Genomic DNA, 7,154 nt, shown 5'->3' with positions numbered 1-7,154 from the left:
TGTTTTGTTAGAAAGTTATGCTGTATGAATTTTCTTAAGTAGTGTGTTAAATATCATTTTAGGTTATAACATAATGTTAAAATAGAAACTGTGCTATGTAAGATACTTTTTTTAAAGAGAGAACTCGCACCGAGATAGCAGCCACAGGACATGTAAATCTTTCAGAGAAAAATAATTTATTGCTTCATTATCAGAAGAAACGAACTTCTTCCCGCCTTGCTCAGCCATGAAGATGCCATTAGGATTCAGAGGAAGAAGTTGACACTGACCAGACAGAATCGTTGTTTGAATGGAATTTATGCATCATGTATTAGGTGTATGAATATGCAAGAGGCTGTTGCTTTTAAGGGTTAATCATCTGTTAACATGTGTCCTTTTTCGGGCTTATTTTGCCCAGAAAAAGGTACCCAGACCGTCTGTAACTCTTTGTTTTTATTGTCTCATGTTGTCCTAAATCCTAATTGTCCAAATTTTCATTACTCTAATTATATTCCTATTTTTATAACCATTTGATTACTGTTAAACTTTTAAAATTTTAAAAACAAGTGATTGGCATTTTTCACATCCTGCAAACTCCCACTCCTCTGCTCTGCTCCTGCCCAGGTACCTGTGCTGTAGTAGGTTTGGTGGGAGAGCACACAGTGCTTCATCAAATGCAGTTTTTTTTACCTAGCTGCTTTCAATTCCGTCATTAATGAATTACACTGTGATTCAAGTGATGGGAGAAGTTCAGCAATTGTGTAGGGGCTTCCTGCATCAGCCATCAGTAAAATCCAAGACCACTTCAACAATGCTCCAGGGAGAATTAAGTATTTATAAACTTGAATCAGAAAAGTCAGCATTGTAGTTGATATTCTGCTTAGAGTCTGAAGGAGAGAATGCCTTAACTCCAATACAATTGTGTAAACATACCTGTCAGAGCAATGGGAAGGTACATCCCTCATGCCCTTGAATCCAAGTCCCTTTTAAAACTTGTTTGTATGTGTTTTTTCCTTCTCAAATTAAAGTGTTCTTTTTCTGTTTTGGCATTTTTTTAAAAATTGCACGAAGTGATCTTGGGGAAATAACGCTTCTGGATGAAGAGTCAGTTTATAGTGGCAAATAATTTCTTAAAATTGTCAAAATGTGAACATTATACTGGAAGTTTCCCAGAGTTTGTGTAAGACTTGCAGAATGCTCATTTACTCTGTTGCAACAGAGTCTGTGATTTTGACCACTACCCATGAGGGAACACCCTGCAGTACAGAGGGAAGCAATAAGGATGATGTAGGTCTGGATGTGGCAAATAGGTTTTAAAAGAAAAGATTGAAAGAAATGGCCTTGGTTGAGTTAGAAGGAGAAGAATGAGGCTGGGATATCATATGAATAAAGTAATCAAATATTTTTAAACATTTCAAACATCAAGGATAAGGACAAAATACCATGGATTTAAATTGGAGCTGGCAAGGTTAAAGTTGATCGCCTATGAGACCTGGATGAACTAGTTGACCTTTAGCAGATCTGCAAATTTAACTTTGGATAAGACCCTTAAAACGCTATCCACAAGTAAGACTGCACTCCTGCCTCTAGCACAACAGTTAAGCAAGTGGAACCCTTAGATTGAGTCTTTCAAATCATATTTCTTTCGTTTTTTTTGCAGTTTTCCTAATCCATAGGCAGGTATGGCATGAAGGGATTTTCACTTCCTTGTGAAGTGTTATAACATACATACAAAAAGATTGCATAGGCAGAAGAAAAGTAAACAGTGAGTTTACTGAGAGTCAAGCAAGTCAAACAGAGCACAGGCTCTGGAAGGAGTGCCCACATTAGACAGTCTCCTTACTGATAGGCTAGGCATTCATTTCTGCCTTTGGTTTGCTGGGGTTTTTTGTTTGTTTTCCTGGCATCTTCTATCCTTATTTCATTTAGCCACAGTGAAATAACCTCAGTCTTGGAATGCATTTTGGTGTGGTGATGGTAATACTGCTTTGAGAAATGTGGCTTCTAATCTCTTCCCAGTGATGAGAGAATTCAGATCGCAGCATTTCGTGGGTCATGGGGACTACTGGCCATGGGTACATCCTACCAAGTTACATGATGAATATGGCACTGAGAATTCCAGTTGCAATCTTAGGGACCTTAAATTTGACATCAGTAACACTCAAAAAGAATCAGCCACACAAGTCCATTAGGGAGTCTGGTCCAGTGAAACAACTGCCTTTGAACCATCTGGTTCATAGAAAATTGCCAGTTCTCAAGATTTTATCCTGTGATCCAGGAAATGTGGCTTAATCCTCTATTTTTGGAATCATAAAATGATATTAAAATGCCAGTGTTTTAAATGGTTTTGACCCTCTGGATTAGACAAAGAAGTCTGGAAAGAAAGCAGCCAAAAACTTTAAAAATGGGCATCAGGAAAAGAGAACTCAAATTTACTAATTAACATCTCATTGGTTTTGATCCAAGGCCATTTATTTTATGAGGCTGACAGTTGTTTTTGAATATTTGGAGTTTTAAATGGTGCTTCTTTTGTAGAAGTGCCTTTGAGATAGAGCTGGCCCCTGGTGACTTAATAACATCTATTTAGTTAAATATGCAATGTAATAGGGAAAAAAAGTAAAAATACTACAATTTTTTATTCACTTTATCATGGTTACTGTGATTTGTATGACAAAAATCCAATATGCTGCAAATATTTCCAGTTTTTGCTAATGTTGGTGTCTGTGCTTGCAAGTGGTTCTACATTGCTCCTCCTTATCTATACCATTAGGAATGTGGTAGAGTGAAAATTATCCTTAAAGAAAGTGCAAGTTCAGCAGGATTCCAGTCTGCATTGCAAGCTTAGGCTCAAATGAACCTTTTTGATGGGGAATAATGCAAGCCTCTGAGGACTTACTGGAATGCTCTGTGGCAATTAGTTCTGTAATATTATAGTTCAAGTTCCGGCCTTATGTGGCTCTAGAGACTTTGGAAATATATATGGTTCATTTTTCAAAATGCTTTTAGGCCTCTTTTTTATCCCCTCTAATTTTCCATCATCCAGTAGTTAGGTTCAGGAATATTGTTTGTGATCGGAGCTGTGATGGTTTGATTCCACCACCCTTTGCCATCAGATTATCGTACTGAAGGTCTGCGTCATCTGTGTGCATGACTTGCAGAGTTGGTGCCAATGGAGCCATTTCTAGGCCACTGCTGGCAGTTTGCTGAATTGACTTAATTGCACAGGGAGTGCCAACCAACAGGAATATTTTCATCAGGACTCCATTTCCTCGTGGTTCTTTGAAATGCATATCAGATGGACATGTGTTCATGACCCTGGAAAGGACTTGGGGCCCTTCTAGAAATGGAGAAAACTAGACTGCAACAGTGCCCAGGAGGAGGACAGTTTTAGTTTTTTAACCTTGAAATCAGTAGGTCCTTATCAAAGTCTTCCCTGTTACATTCAGCAAAACCTTTTGGATTTTCCCATTACTGCTTTTAGCATAGTTATTGTGCCAACCTAAAAGCAAGCTTAAAGGATGACTGTGTTTACCATTTTGAGGTAACTTTTTTCTCTTTAGCTTCACTGGACAAAACCAGAAGAAGAACATTCACATTTTTTTAAAAGTGAGGAAAACTTTATGGTAACAATTTCTTTGGGAATTATTGAGATTTAATGCACAAGTTCTGAAGTGTTCAGAAAATGCAGAGAAGTTTCTCTTCTTAACCATTAAAATGTAAAAAAACCACCATGATTTTCTCCTACATCTCCAAGGTTGTCACTGGACTGTAAAACAGGTGCTTTGTCCAGTCTTGGCTACACACAGAAAGCGTCTTCAAGAACCCTCAAAACTAATACTAGACAACAGACAAACTGTAGATAGCCTGCTGCCTCTGTTTTTCAGTGTAGCCAAACTGTAGCTCAAAAGAATTATGAAAATATATGTTAAATATGTAAAAAATACATGCTACTAGTATTCTTCTGTTTCTCCTGTCTCAAAAATATTAAAAAATGCATCAGTCCATTATGAACTAGTCTTGCTGATAGACCAGCTCCAAACAGCAAGCTGGACTATGTGACCTTCAGATATCCTCACTAACCAATACTTTTATTATTTTCTGTGATTGAGAAAATCTGTGAATGGTTCATGAGACGAAGTCAAAGCTCAGGCATTGGTGACTGCTGATGAGCATGTCTTCCAGAATGTCCCAGTTATTAGCACTCCTCCAGCTGCCCCTTGGCTTTAGCTGGGGTTGAGAGATTGGAATGCCCAACTTCATCTGGCATAGAGGATCATTGCATTAATGAAAGTCCTCAAAACAGGGGTTATAAAAGAGTGAGAAACAGAGCTCAGCTGCAGATAAATAATTTCCCTCTGTGTGCATGAGACTTAATAGTTCTAAGCTATTAAATATAGGTATAAATAAATACTTTGTCATTTATCATTGACTCAGTAGTTATTAAAAAATTACATGTTCTGCCCCCTGTGAGAATGCATTTCTATATTGAAGTCCAGGGCAGGTCTCAGGTTCCATCAAGCATTCTTTCACAAGATTTGAACAGTTCTGAATGTATAGTAGCATCTACATGGCAGGGTATTTCAAAATATGCAACAGGCCTTCTGGGAAATACACTGATCATAAAAGTGATAAAATTATACAGTATGTTAATGTGGTTGACGCACTTTTTGGGAATGAGGAAATACAAGTTTGCACTAAGGAAAGAATTTCAAGTAAATCATTGTATGAAAGGACTGCAAAATTGTATGATAGACTGTAAATAATCGTAGAATAAAATTACAGTTGAATAAATAGAATGTAATAGCTCAAAGCTAGCATTGTGACAAAGTAAAGCAGCTAAATTAGTGTACACTCTCTTTAAAATAGAAATTGCTTCATTTAACCAGCAATGATTTCACCTCCTAGATACTTTGATTTTATTTCCTTTGTTATGCAGTGTGTTATTTTTAGTGGACTCCGTGATCTGGGAGTATGAGGCAAGACAGAAGCTTTTCACACTGGCAAGCTCTTCTCCACAGAGATACTAATGTATACTAAAGTATTGGTATATTGGATACCAGTGTGTGCTAGATGTTTGGCTTAAGGGAAAATGTAGCCATATCACAGCAGGCTGTGTCTAAAACAATGATTAGTTACTGGCAGATCTGCTCTCGTTAGTTCTTATGAAAGACAGTCTTAAAAATTGAATATATATGCCCTTTATTACTTACATCCTCTCTGTGAAACCCTTCTGTCCATCAATCCATTTTTCAGTTTAAATATCACTCATATTTTGTGTAAAATGAATGTCTCTTACTGCCTTTGCTCCTAATCACGTAGAGCAATCTGTCTTGTGGTACAAATTGCTCATCCTTATTGCCTGCTAGAAGCTGGGCTCTGCCATCATCCTGACTACAGCCCGAGGGCTGCAGAAGGTTCCCAGTAGATGGAGTTTATATGGCTGGGTTACTTCTGCTCTGCATCATAGCACTATTTGGACCGCACTTTTCCCAGTCCATTAGCAAAGAGCGTGTTCCTACCTGTCTCAAGATATTCCATATGCCAGATCAGAAGAAACATGGAACTATTGTACAGACACTGCTAAATATCCCCCTGTTTGTCAAAGTATTTTTAGGCGACCTGTACTAAGAAAATCTTCTTTAGTTCCATTTAGACTGAGACATTTTTACTGCAGCACAGCTGCTTATATATTTCATCCTTGTCTCAAGATTTGGCTTTGATGAGCTGTAGGTAAATATACACAAAGCTAGTCTTTTAGGAGCTTCACATGCTAGCCTGTTTGCCTGAGAATATGCACAGAATGCTATTCTGTAGTTTTAGTTTAACTTCATAATTTCCTGATATTCAAGGAAAATTGTCAGGAACAATTCCATTATTATTTCAAAGACAAACTGTGTGATTTCCATCTCAGACATTAGATTCAAGAATAATCTTTGTAGTTAAAACAAAGTGAGACATGGTGTGCATTTGCTGAGACAGTCACCTGTTCCATAAATTTGCTTTGGTACTTATTTTGGAAAAGAACTATTAAATACATTATGGAAAGGGTGCACAATTTTACCACCTTATTTGTGATATTTTGTTTGCCATGGTGGAAAATACGTGTAAACTTTTCTGAAGTCCTATTCTGCAAGTGACTGCATCAATTTGACTCCTGCACTCTTGATTATTTTATTAGATAAATGAAATATTTTTTACTGCCTGGCTCTTCATGTCACAGCAGGGCCCTATTTCTTTTTTCTGCTAAAACTTTTTTTTTTTTTCAGAAATGGCAGAAACTTGGGTCTTTTTCACAGGATTCTCTTGTTTTCATTCTTGCTCAAGAAGTCATGCAATTTTTGTCTTTAGTAAAATGAGTGGTTTGGCTCTGCTCCCAGCATCCATACTACATCCTATTCTATTAATCTGAGTTTTAAACTTGGGAAATTTTCATGAATTTTATAACCTTACAGAACTTTCTAAAATCCTTCTCTCAGCAGTGCTTGCATTTTTTTCCTAGATACTTTTTGCTGTGAGGTTTGCGTAGCGGTCAGATTTAAGAGCCGTACAGCACAGTGCTGTAGATGTTAGCTGCTAAGCAGAAGAAGAGGGACTGGAAGGTTATCTCCAGCACTAGCTCCAAGCTCACTTGCTCTGAAAAATCTGGAGAGAATTAAAACAATCCTTCTCTCCAGACCTGTGTCTAGAGCCTGCTGTCTGTAAACGGATGTCTATGCAAGATGAGTTCTCTGTTAACGTTGTCAGAATGAGACCTGTGAATCGGAACATTTGATATTTTGTGTTTGCACCTCTCTAAAATAATACAAATCTGGAAAAGGAAGTTTTGTTTTCTTTGAAATATGTAAGCCTTCCACCTACTTTGTTAGCACAGCCACTCAGCATCCCCAGGATTAAGGTATTTATACCACATTATTTAGGCACCAAATAAATATGTTTTATTTATATTTAAATATCCATATATTTACAAAAGAATACCATGAACAAATAGGCACCAAAATGGGATTCCCCCTTTAGTGTATGTAGGAAGAGTGCAAGTTAAATTCTGTTTTAAAGCAGAGATGTCTTGTAGTGTACCGCATAAAGACCAAACCAACTTAGGCAATTTCAAAATAAAGATAAAATTCTGTTGATTGGTAAATAGTACATTCATCATATGTATTCAGTCAACCAATAGT

This window comes from Camarhynchus parvulus, chromosome 2, assembly GCF_901933205.1.
Source record: "Camarhynchus parvulus chromosome 2, STF_HiC, whole genome shotgun sequence".
Lineage (NCBI taxonomy): Eukaryota > Metazoa > Chordata > Aves > Passeriformes > Thraupidae > Camarhynchus > Camarhynchus parvulus.
The sequence above is the reverse complement of the archived record's forward strand: the minus strand, read 5'-3'. Positions refer to the sequence as shown.